The sequence below is a fragment of the Ruditapes philippinarum genome, unplaced genomic scaffold, assembly GCF_026571515.1.
Source record: "Ruditapes philippinarum isolate M1 unplaced genomic scaffold, ASM2657151v2 ctg1008_1_1_1_1, whole genome shotgun sequence".
NCBI lineage: Eukaryota > Metazoa > Mollusca > Bivalvia > Venerida > Veneridae > Ruditapes > Ruditapes philippinarum.
Window position 1 is genome coordinate 67,981 of NW_026856831.1, and position 18,384 is coordinate 86,364.

Here is an 18,384-nt window from a genome sequence, read left to right on the forward strand (position 1 = left end):
TAGAAGTCGGCACAAGATTGTTTAATTTTATTTGTGGTTTTTCTTCAAAATTTCGATTTTTTACTGACATAAACATTTTCATCATTTTATTTTGTTAATTGCAGTGTTAGTATTTACATTCGTCCTAGACAAGGCTTTCTAGAAAACTAGCACGGTTAACAGCGAAACAAGATCACATAAGAACCCGTGCCCATTGATCATTATTCTAGTTTTACCATTGCGATCATTTTCAAGTATTTTATCTTATTTTTTTTAATAAGCAAACAATACCATCGCACTATCTGAAAGTTAAGTACCAATTATCATTATAATAAGGTCATCATTTCATATATTTTCATTTTGAAACAATTTTGCTTATTTATATTAATGTACAATGAAAATTAGAAATTCACGAACAATAACGATTGAATGTAAATATGAATTTGCAGGAGACATATGTCCAAGGTAGAGAGATATAATGTAATAAAAATAAATGTTTCTAAAGTTTATGAAACAGTTTATTAATATATAATTATTTTTATTCGGATGTGTCATGTTCATGTACATTAATTCACAAAAAAGGACACGCCTTCATTTTTATTACGTAATTGATTTTTTCCTTTACAAAATTTTCACGTTTTAATATGAAAACTATTGTAATGATATAAGCAATTAAAATATTCTACCTAAAAAAGAATTATCTTTTTATCTAGATATATGAAAAGTTGTAATTTTTGAAAATAAAAGTTCTAGATAACCTGATTACCTTTCTGTCCTAAGAGTTATTTCCAAATTAACAAGTTCGTTGGCAGTCAAGATATTATTCTACTATTTTGCTGTTACAAACACATTCCATTTGTTAGGAATAATTTATTATCCAATTGTGATGTATACTTGTTCAGTGTTCACATGCTCTTGGCGGATAAAAGTAAATAGTACGAGCTATAACTGCGAAGACCTGAACGAGAGAGGTGTAATGCTGATAAACTTGTCGTTATTGGCTTTTCTACACTTCTGATTCACTCAACTCTTAGCAATAGAAAACACAACTATAACAGTTGTTTATGTAATTGCCTTAACCTATAACCTGGTGAAATTGTGTATTGTATTTTCCCAGCTTTGCACTTGTAGCAGTCCATTGAAAGTTTCACTACCAAAATATAAAAGAAACCAAAAGTAAAGAACCTGGTCAGGGAAAAGGATAATGAAGCTGCATTGCTTAATCCTAGTTACCATTGATTGAAACAGTTTAAGAATGAAAGTGCTTTCGCAATCTTTGAATTTGTCAACATGTCGTTGCAAATAAGTATGTAATGATTGGACTTAAAGGTACAAAATCCTAAAGAATCAGTACAAATGATCAAACAAATTACAATTAGGAACATAATTACAATATAGGAGATTACATTTTTATTTGCTAATATCAGTCTGCATCTATTTTGCTCGTAAAGCGTTTTACGACAAAGACTTCCGGGTTGTCCATGTTATATAATCAAAAGAAACGACATAATTGCACATCCCTTAATTTTCTTTTTAAGAGCACAACAAAAAGTATGACAATTTAACAAAACTTTTATTTTAAAAAGTAAAATATTCTTAGTTACATGTAAAAATACTTAACCGAAATACATTACAAAATGAAAACATTTTAGCACGTCTAATTTGAATTCAGTATAAGATGTCTCAAAATGCTAAACGACACGTGTATAGTAAATGTTGTAACAAAAAATAGCACAAAACGAAACAATAACCATTGAAATCAGCGGTCTCAAACACTGTTAACACATAAAACATATTGGGCATAACTGTAACCTGGAAAGATTATATTTGATTTGCTCTCCATCTGTGACATTATTTTGTATAGAAAAAACAATTACAATTATCATGTTTGATCACATTTTCTGTTTTACGTTACAACGAATAAAGGTAACAAGCACTTTACTTTCAGTTCAAAGCAAAATTGTATCACAAGCGCGTATAATCCTGTTAAATACTAGAATCGATATAAAAAGCTATCTCCGTATGAGTTCTTGCGGCATGGGTTCAATACCCGTCAGTCGCAAGTCAATTTGTTTTCTTGAGCAAAGAACTTTACACTAGGATCCAGGAGCGGATTCCGCATTTAATCAAACTGAAATTTATTTTCAAATTGTATGAATTAAACTAATTTATTTGAGGTTTTTATATCATATAAGCATGTGAAATTATTTAAAAATTTAATATACTATGAATCTTTTTATAAGCTACTAATTTTGAGTGTATTTCTTTAATATTTTATTTTCTAGACTATATACATAGTATCTTTAATTTGTATTCACTTGTGTTAGTGTAGAGGGCATGTTTATACATGTTTGTATACAGATGATAATTATGTCTTTATAAAATACATGTAGAAAAATAAGCTTATTGTATGTAATTCGAAGAAGCAAAATGTATTTGCTTTCAATTCTCTTTGTAACTTTCAAAGATTCCAAATTAATTGAAATATACAGAAATATATTTTAATTTGATGTACGGTGCGCGCATGAACACAGTATTATGTCATATGGCGCAAAAAAAAAAAAATAATTTGGCTCACGTCACGTTTGGGTCGTAAAAAATCAAAGCAACACCGGGAGTCAGAGCACCTCACCTGCAGGAGCTCAAAGACTGCAGTAATTTTAACACATTTAGTCGCCTCTTGCGATCACGTAGGAATAAACTGTAGCTGCAATGCAGATGGCTCAACTATTAAAGTCAATCCTTTAGCAACATTATATATAAGCAAGTTTAATTTCTTGGTCCAAAATATATCAATATACCCTTGAGACGTTCCAATGCGACTGACCAAAAAAAAAGAATGGTCCCATACAAGTGCAAATGAGTTTTGTCATATAAATATAGTATTTAAAACAAAACATTCAGTTGCATTCCAGGATTCTTTCTGCTTAACAAAATTGTCAAGTATATTTTGTTATTATACATGAAACATTTGAAATATTATGCCAACGATAACACTTAACAAAAGGACTGTCACATGACTGTGTAAAACGATATATTGTGTTATGTGAATTTACTGTTCATTCTTTGAATTTAATTTACAAAATTGAAATAATTTTTCATACAGTTTGTACAAATGTACATCATTGTTGTCTACATGCCCATGTACAAATTAAGAAAAAATATTTTATGTAAAAAATACAAAACCTATTTTAACGAAATACTACACAAAATGTCAATGAAATCTTAATCAAATTATCGGTAACATTAGATACTTTTCAAAACATATTGCCTTCATTAAATGAAGCAGGAAGCCTAGTGAAGTTGACATTCACCTCCCATGAAGCCTCCCATGAAGCCATAGGGGTAAGTTTTACTTTGATATATGTAGACGGAAGTCATTCTTGTCAATATTCATTTAGAAAATGATCTATGTTTCCTTGAGACGACATAAGTCTTTAGGCAAAGTTTGCCATAAGACATTTTTGTGCTTAGTTTTCAATAGCATTATACTTTATCATCTAACTCATTTTCAAAATGGATATACATCATGCGTTATACGAAAGTATTAGTGTGTAATGTATTAGCTCTTTTAGGGGTTGTTGAAATATGATTATTCTTTGAACAATCAAACACAGTTATGAAAGAGCATATGTATATGCAATTTAGAAAAACTTTGCATACAGCTATGTTTTAAAGAAACATTAAGCCCGAAAAATGTTACAATGTCTACTTTTCCAAATTTTAAGCCTCTTTTGGTGTCATTGTATAGCTTCAAAACAGAAAGAACAAAAAACAAATAAGAAAAGAGCACTCATTTGCCATATAGATGAGCTATCGTTTGCTTCTATAGCCTTTGAGTAACTGATTTAGTGTAATACCCCTTTATCGTACATTTTGCTTACCTTAATGACAAATTAGTTCCCTTCCTTTCCAACGCTTATCTATGCAAGTGTTAACATTTTAAATGCTCTAAGTTCTTTATTAAAATATAATAAGACAAATGTTTGCCTTTTCTGAAGATGAATATTATGTAATGTTTTCTAAGGCATCACATGCCTTCAAATTGTATACAGTTAGAACAAGAAAGGTCTACTTAACTTTATTGCACACAAAACTTGATCATCTTTTTTTTCAAGAAGACATTTCCAGACCTTTTAAATAAAAGAATTATTACTCAAAGGCATCATTTGTATTATTGTCATTTATAAGTAAGGTCAGTAAATGACACTTGTGGTAACCTGTCCATACATTTTGATAAATTTCCTCATAAAAAGAATAACCATAGACAGTTATAAGTGTGAAACAAGTAATCAACTTGTCTGGGTCAGAAATGGTTAGATGAGGAGTGTCTTGACAAAAAAATACGAACTTTTTAATTTTCAACATATTTAAGCTTTACATTAAACACATTTGCTGTGGTTTTTAAATTTAAAATTTCACCATTTTAATGTTTAAATCTTGATTTCTGCTAAAGCTTGTGCTAGAGGGCGTAGACTGTGACTTGCATATTCCAGTACAATCCATGAACAGGCTCAATCAAACAAACTCTGCAACAATTTCAATTTTGTCGTTTTGGGCTTTTTTACTGATTCCATTTTTCTCATTTTTAACGTTGACTGAAAATATCACATATTAATGTAGGATCTTTTCGCACGATAAATATTGCTTTAGAATGATTAAGTATAAGAAACTGTTTAGTAGCACCTAATCATTAGACACTATTACGCTAAACACTCAAACATTTGACACAATGACGCTAAGCACTCAAACATTTGACATTATTACGATATGCACTCACGTAATACGCTAAGCATACACGAATTTGACATTATCACGTTAGTTCCTCAAGCATTAGACATTATCACGTTAAGCACTCAAGCGCTTGAAATTATCACGCTAAGAACTAAAACATTAGACACCATCATGCTCAGCACTCAGTCATTAGACATTATCACGCTCAGCACTCAAGCATTTTACATAATCACGCTAAGCACAAGCATTTGACATTATCACGCAAAGAACTCAAGCATTAGACATTACCACGCTAAGAACTCGAGCATTAGACACTATCACGCTTAACACCCAAGTACCAGAGACTATCATGCTAAGCACCCAAGCATTTGACATTATCACGCTACGCACTCAAGCATTTGACATAATCACGCTAAGCACTGGAACATTTTGGATTAGCAGGCCAAACATTCAATAATTTGACATTATCAAACAAAGAACTCGAGCATTAGACACTATCACGCTAAGCACCCAAGCATGAAACATTATCACGCTAAGCACCCAAGCATGAGACATTATCACGCTAAGCACCCAAGCATGAGACATTATCACGCTAGACACCCAAGCATTTTACATTACCACGCTAAGCACCCAAGCATTTGGCAATATCACGCTTAGTACTCAAACATTTGACATTATCGCGATAAGGCATTTATCGAGCCAATAGCACACTTAATTGTTAAATTTCCCCTTTTAGTAAAATGTAGTAACAATCATTAATCACGTTTAATTACACAGAGGTTTCCACTCATATTAAGATCCATTTTCTCTCAAGAGGTATATTTGTTTTATAATTACTGCGAGTTTCATTAGTACATTGTATATGCTCGTAGATTATATGTAGGTTTGTTTCATAATTATCACAATTATCCTTAATATTTGTTCTTAGATTATATGCACTATATGACTGTTACAGAGGCGTGCTGACGTAGGAAAGGGAACTACCTATTTAAAAATAATATAGCAAATTGTATTTAATATATTAAACATTCCGGAATCATATTTGAAGTCACGGTTACAATAATATTGTAAATGATGTTTAATAAACATTGAAAAGCAAGCAAGGTTAATGAAAACACTCTAGTAAGGTAAAGTCGGACTAGTTATCTAATGATCGCTAGCCGAATGGGCGCAAACCCCGTCAGGGACAAGTCGTTAAGTTTATAATAGTAGTAGCTGTAGATCAAATTTAATGATAGTATTAATTTAACACGTATGGGGTATAATTAGCAGAATTGTAATTAAGTCATTTGTAAGACAGCTATTTTTTATTAAAATCAATTTTATTTTCTGTAAATCTGTTGAAACAACAGATAAAAAAAGAAATCTATATTTTGTCCCTTCTAGTTATAAATCTCGCGACTGACAGAACTTACTAAAGAGGTCTACAAGGCGTTTAATTAAATTAAATCAGCTCAAAGATAGGTTTCCTAAAATAATATTGAATTAGACTGAAAAATTAGGCTGTCTTATTTTCTTCATAAAAAATGACCAAATAGTGTCACTTAATTGACAACGATCGATAATTCTGAAGTAGACAGCGTATCTGTTCTTTTTATAAAAGTTATTTTACAGTAACACTTTTAGACTGCAAGTCACGTGGTCATATTGTTAAGTTTTTTTAGCGAGGGAAACAGAAGCTTATCAAAAATGATTAATATTAGTTTTAGTGAAAAAAATATTTTGCTTATTTCTTGGCACATGGTTTATAAAACAAAAGCAGCGAACATGTACTCAACATTAACTCCATGTAATCAACATTATCTGCGTGTATTCAACATTTGTTCCACGTTTTTAACATTGTCTTCTTAGTATCTTCAACAATGGCTTTATGTATTCAACATTTACTTCATGTATTCAATTGCATTTTTATACAATTTGTTATGATCACTCAAGTATGAAAGAGTTAAATAATTACATAATAAAAATTTCTATTACTACAAAAATTGTTTCGTCAAGCAAGTGTTTAAAGCTGCAGATATATTCAAAACAGTTCCTCTCCATTTCTTTACACATCAATGACATACTTGTCACTATGAATTCAGATATAAAGGGCATCAAGGTTACAAATAAAACGGTTCGAACTGGGTTAAAATGTTCTTAACACAAAGATCATCCGTAATTAGTAGTCTCAAAATACTTATCGACCAGTTTTGCAAGAGAGAAACTTATATCAAAATAAAGAACACAACAAAGTAATTCTTGTCTTACAAGGTATCACTGGCTTCTAAACATTAGTTACATATTAAGCATTATTGCGGAAATGTTTGTAATATCGTGGGCTTATATTGATTTGGCTCTCCACCTGTGACATTTATTTGATTTAGTATGGTCAATTATATTTTGTTTAATATGTCTGGTATTTTAGTATAGAAAAACTGGATACAAAGGTTACGAAGACCTATCTTTGAAAGTCGAATTGTGTCACAGGTGTGTATTATCCTAATAATTAATGTAACAAACTATGGTTGTTTGACGTAGCATTTTAAAACTGTTATTTCACCATTCTTCATCATTTATATAAACTATTTATTTTCGACCAAATTTAATAATAATAATAAATTAACCTAGTTTTTGGTAACCTTTAATCATACTAGCATATTAAGCTTATTAGTAATACTATTTTGGAAATGATTATTCATTTGTAACATAGTTAATTGTCAACAATCAATTTATGTATTATTCCTGTATATAGACTAGATAAGGTATTAACGGATAACATTACACAAGCACGCGCTGTTATTTCATTATCTAAACATAACTGTCAAATGATATTGCATTCAATCGTGAAAAGCATGATGATACCAGCTTTTTATTGGAATAACCAAGTTATGAAACGAGGAGTCATCGGCATCAGATGTTTAATTGAATGCTAGATTAATGCTAATGCAATTTTGCTGGTGTATTAACATCTGCAGAAGAGCTACCGGACGGTGGCACTTAATGTGTTTTCTTGCTTCTTTAGATGTTTAGGCACGACTAAGGCATATTGACCCTCTTTAACTAGTATATTAATCGAATTTTTATTTCTTACAATATATATTTATATTCATACTTATTATCATGTGGGCCTTGTTTGTAAATGTTCATACGAGTAAATAGATTATTATTTCATCTCATTTATATGATGTAATAATTAAAACATCTTAATGTAATATTTATAACATCTTAAAAATGTTATAACTAAAATATGCTTTGTACTTTAAAGGCGCTAAAACTTACTGTGTTTGGTTGTAACCTTAAACGATCTCAAAATTTATTACAGTAACTAATAGATTATTTTTTGTAACAATGAGAGCAAATATTTGTCTCCAACTGGCAAACATTAAACCAACGAATTAAAGAATAAAATTACTGGTTAAGGCATCAGAATTGCAGTCAATGTTTAACTTTGCGTGGTCATAATGGGGTACTAATTACTGGAGTATATGCACCTCTAGCTCCAGCAGGTGTTGGTTTTAACCCCTGTTGTTGCTTTAAGTTTGTAACAAAATCATTTTTCCTGTTTCAGTGCCATATTACCTTAACTGTGTTGGTGCCCCGTAAAACAAATCAAAAATGGAAACAAAACCAAGAAGGTGACATTATACCAACTGTGTCTTCTTCGACAAATCCAGCTGGAAATACTCAATTATGTGTTCGCCTTTAAACATAGAAAGCAAGCATTTATCATTGTTACTGCATATGATTAATACGTTTATAGACATAAAGAAATAAATTTAAAAGATTCAAAACAAACTAAATATTTGTGACTTTATTTTCCCCTCTACAAAGATTCGATTCATGAAATGTAGCAGGAAATCAAATGAAATTAACACCAATCTCATAAGAAGCCTTAATTTCAAGTATTCCCTTTTTATATTTGCAGACGGAAGTCATTGTTGTCAATGACCATCTTTGAAATTATGTCCGTTTCAGACAGGCTTTCAGCTTAGTTTTCAGATAAATATTATACCTCATCCTTTTCTGAATCCAAACTGATATCCATCAAGTATTATTTTATACTTCTTTGATCTGTTTGAAGAAATGTGTGTACCATTATTTAATTAATTTTTGTACATTTTAACTTGATTTAGCAATGGTGTATTTAAGAATTGGTCATGTAAGGGCATAGATATGGAATGTTATAAAAAATAAAACACTTTGGTGGACAGTCTTTTGTAGCATCACATTAAACAGCGCATAGGAGTAAATTGATCTTTGTGAGCAAAACAAAGTTTGATTCCAAGCAGACCTACCAGTCTTTTAAACAGAAGAATAAATTTGTGTACAACAATTGTGTTATTAAAATTTATAAGTTAGGTTGGCAAATTAATCACATTGTGGCCAGCCCATACATTTTTTATTAAATGAGTTAAATATGAACCCGGTGTGTTTTTATTCTTCATAATGTACCAGGCGTTGTAATAGGCGTCAGACGTGAAAATGCTGCCACTCTAGGCAATAAAAACTATATATTTTTTTGTATTTATTTCTTTTTACCATCTTAAGGCGATATGCTTACACAGATCCCTTGTTTTATAATTTATAAATATAAAGTAATCATAATCTGTATGCATTCTATATGCGCAATTGTGTTACATTTTAGTTCAAAATTCTATCGTATGAGTATTCTTTCTGCAACACATATGACCATATTATTAAGCAAAAAGTGTAAATAGAGCATACGTAGACACATACCAACTTTTGTATCATGAAAAAACAATTACGCTAAAATTTGATTTTCTGAAAGTCTTGCCTTTTAGAATCAATAGTTCAACAGTTCACCTCTTTTTACCAGAACGCTCTCGGTTTGCATGAACTAACATAATAAGAGAGATTTACAAAGAGCTAAGAGAATCACGTTAGATAGGTTTCTCAAAGTTAATATTAAGTTAGAGCTAATGGAGGCCTGAATAATGAGGCTGTCTTGTTTTCTCCATAAGAAACGACAAAAGTAATGTCACTAACATGACAATGATTGATGAGAATTTCTGCTTTAAAAAGTAATTTTACAATCATTGTTGGATTGCATGGCATGTGTCTATGGATATAGATGCTAAAATGTTAAAGAAGTTGAACTATTTTCAATTCGTTAACATCCATTCTATGTAGAAAAAATCAAACTACAGATAATCAAATAAACGGACCACAAGAAAAAAAATGTTGTGGAATTAAATTGGTTTAGTTACGCGATTTCCTGTTGTAAGTCATTTGATTTGAAGTATTTCTATGTTGCTACTCATTATTTTAGGTAAAGCATTTCTTGTAATGTGAATCTGCTTTTATATCAGTGAATACAATATAAATGAGAAATAAAAAAGTGTTATTAATTTGGAAAAAACACAACAGAAATCCATTTTCCATGAAAGTTTCTACTGTTACGTTAACCAAATGTTTTAGGCATTTGATTAAATTGCTTCAAGAATAAAACAGAAGAACTAGACAACATATAACCATTTAAGAATGAAGAAGGTGTATATTGAATACTACAACCATTTTTTCTTTTAAGATTCTGTTTGTTGTTGAACAGATGTGCCAAGTGGTCAAAGCACCGGATTGGTAATCTAAGGATTACCACACGTGAAGATTTAAACCCGGTCAGGGGCAGCTGCTACATTGAGCAAGAAAGTGTAAACTCATTGTATAGAACTGGTTGGAATAAGGATTCATGAGTATTTCTATACGCTAATATCTTCATTAAAAATCGAAATTAAACTAATCCATGTATTCAGAAGAAATTATTGCATTAAAATCGCCTAATGATTAGAAAACATTTGTCGTTCAGTTTTCTTTCAAGTACGTAAGCTATAGACTTTGTCATAAGATATGGGCAAACTGACAATAAAAGCTAAAAAATAACTGTTTCGCGGATCAATTATTCATGGATGTGGTGTTATTCCCAGAGGCATGCACTGTATACATAGACTATGATTTATCGTCGGCATAATAAATTACAAGATGTAATTTTCAAAATAACCTAAAGCAATTTTGTTCATTGATACACTTTAAGTGCTTTTGTTTTGTTTCTAACAAGATCATTCTCTAATTGTTAATAAAAATCATGCACTATATAGTATTTATTTAAACTCACACCACCTTTATAAACTTGTTATAATTGTAATGTTTATACTCAGATATAAGTCAAATTAAAGTTAAATATACAGGCCAGAAAAAAGAAGTTGCACAATTTATTTTCTCAAACAAACATACACTATTAAAAGACGCAAAACAATCATTTCTTTTAATAGAATTTAAGTAAGGTTACGGTAAATTCCTGTCAAAAGTACTAACATAAGTACAAAATAAAAAACGAACTTTCTGTGTACTTAGTGATTATTAAACCAAGTTGGAAAAGGTATTTAATGTAAACAGCATTAGAATTCTAACACATTAAAATGTATTTTAATTGTAATGCTTATGATTCATATAGGACTGTTGTGTCTTATAGCACCTTGAATTTCATGAAATTAAAACAAAATGATTATTTAAACGTATTCAGATGTCTAATCCTGCAGATTAATTATTATATTATCATTTTAGACAGGTCGTAATGTGGCCAAATCTATTTCATTTGCATAATTACGTCAGTTGATTATAAAGCCAAGAGAAAGGACGCACTTTTTGTATAAGATCAAAGAATATCGTCAAGTAAGTATGTGAATTCGGTATGCATAGACGTATTCTGTCAATAATCATGCAGTTTATGCTTTGTTTGATTATATTTTCTGTTCATTTGAATAAGTTAAATATGATAACATAAACATATTGTGAGCTTTGTTCTGCGAAGTGTGTTTTTACCAACCAGACTGGTGGCGATTTTCAACGTGTAATTATAGAAAAATATAGTATGATAAAAGTAGCCAAATCTTGTTTATCCTTACAAATATGTGCAGAGAGATATCAATTTATTTAATAAAAAAATATATAGTTAAAATATAAGGTGAAGAAAATAAAACAACAACAACAACAACAACATTAACAACAAAAACCTATATTAAATACCATTAACAGCAACATGCAATACTTAAAAAAATAAAAATGGACCAGAATTACATCGTATTATGGTCAACATTTTATGCTCCATGTTGCGATGGCCCAAGACCAATTAAGAATGTAATTTTATAAATATAAGAATCCTTACATTTCTTTAAAATCTGGGCTACAAACAATGTTTAATACCTTAAAGTGATATCGAATGATTGTTTTCAAATGACAGATGGCACATTTGAACGTTTAATGCAAATACTATGTCAGTTTCAGATGATATTAAAAATAATATAAACATGATTAAAATATTGTATCCGAACTTTATCATGTCAAATACCAAATCACTAATTGCATATATATTATTTCTAAATATGACCAATAAATGCAAACATTTCTAGACTAAAAGCAGAAGCATTGGTTTACAAAATTAATAGGTTGACGTCATTGAATCGTTACATTGCACTTCTCATCCTTTTAACAGGGTCTGGTAGAAAGTATTAAAGTTGGCACTCGCGCAAAATATATCACCTGCATAAGACTTTTCCCATGGGGCAAAATATAATTATCTATTTAATGACTTTATGGTTTGGGAAAAATGTCATACTGTCATATAAAATCAAGATCAATGATTTTAATTACAATGCTGAAAGATTTATTATAGAAAATTATTATTTGAACCTAGCAAGATTTCTTTGAGAAAACGGAAACATTGAATACCAATTTTAACTTAGTTTCCTTCATCCTTCATAAAATTTTATGTACAAGTCTAACTACTGTCACAGGCAACATTCAAATAAGTAGTTATTATTGCATTATTATACTGATATCCAATATTTACTCTTGTCTTGTTCTTTACTGGTGTCACATTGTATAATATATAAGGAAAATGATTTTTCTTTTTCTTTCTCATTAGAATTTATATTAATCACAAACTTATGTGAAAAATGCCTTACTTTGGAAACAAAACTGAATTTCAGGGCAAACATTCAACTCTTACGATTTTAAGGCAGATGTACTAATTGGCAAATAACGAGTGTACCAATATTTCTGGTCAGTGACTTGCGTTAACTGTTTATCCTTCTGAATTATTATCAACGTTTAATTGATTTAACAGAAGCCTTTGCACTAAACATTTTACAGATCATCGCACTAATCTGTGTGTTTTTGTAGTATACAGTACGGGAAATTATTATGATATTATATTGCTTATAATTCTTTCTGATTAGAATTTACAAGTTTCGTTTTAAATGTATGAGTTTGAAACGTTCAAAATTCAAAGTGAAATACCAAATACCATTGCAGAAATGCAAACATGAGTATATTAAATACGTATACTTTCATGCAAAAACGTTTTTCGTTCGATTTAAACATATTTATTGACACACTACCTTCACTGATATAACTCACGAAACACTGACTGGTAAGTCTACATGATATAGTACAATGTGTGTAGTAAAACGTGCACCATTAATTTAAACACGCGAATAAACATATTCTAAATATTTTTTTTCTAAACAGATTCGCAGTAGTTATCCATGATTAAAAGCGAAGATATATTTACGCAAGCAACTCTAGCTATTTAACTAATCTGATTAATATATAGTTATTATTTAACACAGTTAAAGCAAACTATTGATAATGACTCACTTGTCATGTTATTCAAAACTAATCACTGGCCTGTTTTCCAGACACAGTAGAGTCCCAGGAGTAATATCTACATAGACAATGATTAACTGACTGATTTGATAATAACAAGATAATAATAAAGAGCAGTTTCACATAATCTATATTCCAGAGAGAAAATAAATATTTGTAATGACAAAATTTCACCATGAATTTAACTATTTGCCAGAAATCGAAAAGCAAGTGTTTGCAAATGCCATATACATGACATTAAATCTCTGTCTTGTTTAACATTTGCTAAGCACCAAAGGTTTCGCACTTAATCATGTAAAACATACAAAAAAAATTCAACTATTTATATTTCATAGTGAACTAATAATTAAAAATATTATATTAAAGATTCAGCAATTTAAGGACTTTTCCTTCAACCTAAATGGTGTTTTATCGGATAAGTCTTGCCACATGGTTACGAAATGAACGCGTCTCCTGTTTATCTGGTTATTTTAGTGGGAGCAAAGAACAATAACCATTCTGTCTGAACATAATTACTTTCATTCGAAGGTACCCCGTGGATGCAATGTACAGCACTGTATCAATCAAATCTTCTTTTTACACCCTACTTTCTGTCAACATGAACAAAGAATAGCTCATACTTATCTTAAATAAAATGGTTTAAATAAAGTCCAAAGATGAGTCTAACTTAGAAATAATAGATTAAGTGAAGGTTTGTTAGGGAAACTTGCAGTCTTACACAATCATAATAAACCAAAAGCAAAAGAAAACAGGATTAAAGCTGCAGTTTAAAAATAAATCATTTTAAATGCCAATCAAGTTTTAATGTTGAAAAACAAATAAATTAATAGATATAGACATTAGTTGATATGCCAGTAAATGAATAAAAATATATTGAAAGTTATGGGGATGTTAATTCGGTCGAAGGTAACGAGATTGTCTTGTCATTTGGAATATTGTCTGGTTCATATTATAAGAAAATGTAAAAATACAATAGCTATGAGCTTTATATAATAATGTAATCGATAAAGAATGACAAGAGGTTAACGTCACCTCAAGTATTCAAGAAATGTTATGTTATGGTTAACGGAAGGTATATAAATAATAATAAAAAGCCCTTTGCTGAGCTGAAACGATTTGTCATAATCTGAGCAATGTCTTAAATAACATTATTGAACTAAGTGGCCAAAATTTTAACTAATACAATGATCAACAAGCCGACAGTGCGAACTTTGAAACAAATAATGGACTCACGTTGTTGACATCATTTTATGTAATGTAAGCGTAGAAAAGTTTGTTTCAAATAGGCATTCAATTGGAACCTTTGCTTTGTTCTCAGTTAAATGTTCTACATGTGTTAAACAAATGTAAAATATTTACGCCGAGCATTGTTTTATCCGTATTGATGACATCTACATATTCAATAATTCAAGAAGTGTTGTATGGTCCGCATTTAGATTTACATGTAAAGTATTATAACATTCTATACAAAGTACATTTTAAACCAGTTAAAGATGATTTTGTTTCTATTGGTATATGTTAGCATAACATTCGAATTTATATATAAATAGACTACGAAATACAAAACACTTCGTCGCCGTAATACCATGAATTTATGAACAAATAAAAAGTATGCCCTTCATAATATTTGTATCTGACATCAGCATCCTGCTTTACATTATCTTATATTGGTGTACGTTATTTGCATAATAATTAGTTTAGTAGATCAAAATAAAACATAGTCCTCATCAAATGTACGTAAAATTATCATTCTAATATCAAAAGTATTCTTATTACTTACGATATGGGAATTTCAAATGAAATAAGGATATACTTTTCGAATGAGACTTCCAGACAATCCGTTAAAAAGACTTTCAGAGAATGACATTATGTGTCATGAAAAATATTAGAACACGGAAAAAGCGACATAATATTGCAAACAAGGTCCTGACTGAACAACCTTCGCGGTAAGATAAGTAACATGTATTTATAATCTTTTAATAAATTAATTCTTTCTTATAGTAAATGATATTTAGTACTATTGCCATCAGTCTATTGAATACTTTAAACACAAGATGGCATCAAATACATAAAGTAATCATTTAGCAAGACAGACCAGTTATATATCGAGGCAATTACATTGACAGTTGAATTGTGAGTCGGCAGATTCTTTTAACCATAACCACTAATGCAAAACATAGCATTGCATCAATTGATATCAAACATGTAAACAGCTTTTGTTCTTCACTTGTGTCGCGCAATTTATAAAAAAACATATTTCTTGTTTTCTGCTATTATTGGTATCTATATTTATGAAAATATGTATATAAAGATATGGTACTTTATAAACTTGATTAAATGACATGCATTTAGCAAAAAATAGTATTGTGTAAGTCATATGTAAGGGATGACCTTTACATACATGTAATTTATGTAAACTATATTGTTCTTATTATAAAGTTAGTGACGTACGTAAATATTTGATATAAATCTAGTTTCTAGATGATTCATTAGAAAACATGTTGTTGTTTTTATCCAATCATTTACTGTAACATATAATCACAGTAGAACTTGTATCTGTATAAACCAGCATATAGAAGTTATATGACTGTTTGATTTTTCCTAGTGCACATACAACTGCATAATTATATAATAAGCACTTATTAATATATGAAAGTACATTGTGTACAAAATTGAAAGTCAGTATCCCTTTCAAGACTAAATTGTAATGGTATTCAAAACTAATCACTCGGATAAATCACTGAGTGTGTGTGAATCCCAGACACAGTAATATTCCCAGTAATAAGATAAACTTAGGCAATGGTTAATTGTCTGATTTGTAGATTACAAGATAATATAAAGGAAAAACTTTATATATCCTTGAGTTAAGAGAGAACAAATTGGTATCAATTAATGCCATATCCAAAACAAGTATGTCAAAAATGTACAATATGTTGTCTGCAATTTTATTGACAAGAACCGTACTGAATTTCGAATTTTCAGGCACTAACGCTAAATGGCCATAATGCACATATATTTGTATACAAAATGATACAAAAGTGCGTAAAAAATATTTTGTTGCACTGCAGAAAAAGGATGTTTAGGTCAGACAGCATTTAAACAGAAGTATTAATCGATCAGTAATTCCTATTCTGAACGTAATTGGCAAGGATGATTTATCCGTAGCTTACAAGATTGTCTTATCTTTTGGGATTTGGTAAAATGTCTGGGTTAGATTCATAGGCAACAAAAGTGACCAAAACAATGTTATTTACATAATGATGTAAATCGCGAGATAAAACATTACACTCAGCGTGAGTCCAAAGGTTTTTAAATCGAAGTAGCAATTTGATAAAATCTATCACATAATATGAGTATTATCAGCCCCATTAAATCGTCATACACAACAATGTCCATATTTTCTGATAATTGGTCATTTACTGTGTTATTTTGGGATTTGAACAGTCACGTTCATTTCAGATTATGGCCAAATTATTAATGCTAAATATTTATCGTTTACCTAGCATTTCAATAAAGCCCGAAATAGTTATATTTTTGTATGAAATTTCAAATATGATTTAGACTAGACTTCCAAAATGTCGACTGTGATGTTTAGGAATGTAAATGTAATGTTCACTAATGTAATGCATTATATCACTATAGTATGTGCTGCCAAAAGTGTACTTTTCACATTACATCAATTTATTTGGGAAGATTAAAGAACATACAGTAAAACCCCTCTTTTAAAAACCTCAAAAGGGACTCGACCAAAGTTGTCTTAATTGCGGGGTGATATCAATTATGGATATTCTAATCATTGCTTATATATTTTATGACCATGGTCATTTGTAGTCAGTTTTAATGAACAAATATTTATACATATCTTAAGCTGCAAATGCTACTTTATAATAAAAGTAGGTTGCAAAACTTAATCTGATGAGAGCAAAACATATTTCTGAAAAGAAATTAAATTGGTCTCAGGTTTAATAAAATATGATGTACATAAAAATAACAGTATATTAGTATTACATTTTTACATTATGTCTTATAATGAATATGCCAGTATGCTGAAACATTTATTTTTACAATATATTTTTGGTTTTAATTGAGCCATTGCTTTATTTGTATCTGCCATATATATTATATGGTACTTAATAAAAATGTATATGTTATATTGTCAATAATAATTTACGAAATGAATAAGAGGTACAAATCAATTATTATTTTCTGATTAAACATTAAGTGCAGTACAGATACACTTACATTATCAAATGAATGGCCTTTGCATAAGAAGTAATTAAGCTACTAGTTATGACAACTCATTATCGTCTTATAGCATTATTTTCATATAATTAGATGAAAAAACATTGCTGTCAGTGTATGTCTGACTATAATTCTACTTCATCTGATCCTTAACATTTACTATTGCATTTAATTTTTGACAGTGACTTTTCTCGCAAGTGATAGCTGCTGTTTCTGAGGACTGGTGCGTAAGCATAAGAAAGCCGGGAAGAGAAGAGTAATATTTGAAATTGTATATGCTTACTGTTTATTTCGTTTTACAAATAACAATTAGGTTTTCACTAATCTTTGTTGTTATCAAATCAATTCTTAATATCAAAGGAATTAACGTTAAGTTCTATTGTAGTTGCATAGAGACACGCAATGTTTAAAGAGCAAATCTCTTTTAACAATATGTTTTCTCATTGTAAAAATATACAGCAAAGAAATCAATTTTTAAAGTGAACCCCCGTCCTCCCAACTCCCAAAATAAATTGAGAGTCAAATTAAATAACAGTAAGATGTCATATATTACACAGGCAGTCGATGCGTGGCTTGGATAGTATACATGTACATATAAATATTTTTATTTTATTCACTAAAAAATATTTTTTTCACTTAAAATGTTTTTAAAACATCTTATTTTCAATAAAACAACAAAGGAAAGTTGTTTTTAAAAATTGCATCCTTAATACTATAAATATAGTAAAGGTAGAACGGTTCGCAAGTGGAATTTAAAAATAAGTG

General features: G+C 29.8%; 1 protein-coding gene across 2 annotated transcripts in view; it reads right to left on the minus strand.

The window, feature by feature from the left end:
• The window catches only part of LOC132747830 (G-protein coupled receptor dmsr-1-like), a 48,166-nt gene that overhangs the window by 20,183 nt on the left and 9,599 nt on the right, over nucleotides 1-18,384 (minus strand). The window contains exon 1 of one of the 2 annotated variants that reach the window (XM_060737351.1): nucleotides 746-900. The exons of the other annotated variant lie outside the window; for it this stretch is intronic. The gene's annotated coding sequence lies outside the window, so the exon portion shown is untranslated. Of the gene's footprint in view, nucleotides 1-745; nucleotides 901-18,384 lie in introns of those variants that run through there. 2 annotated transcript variants of the gene reach the window in all.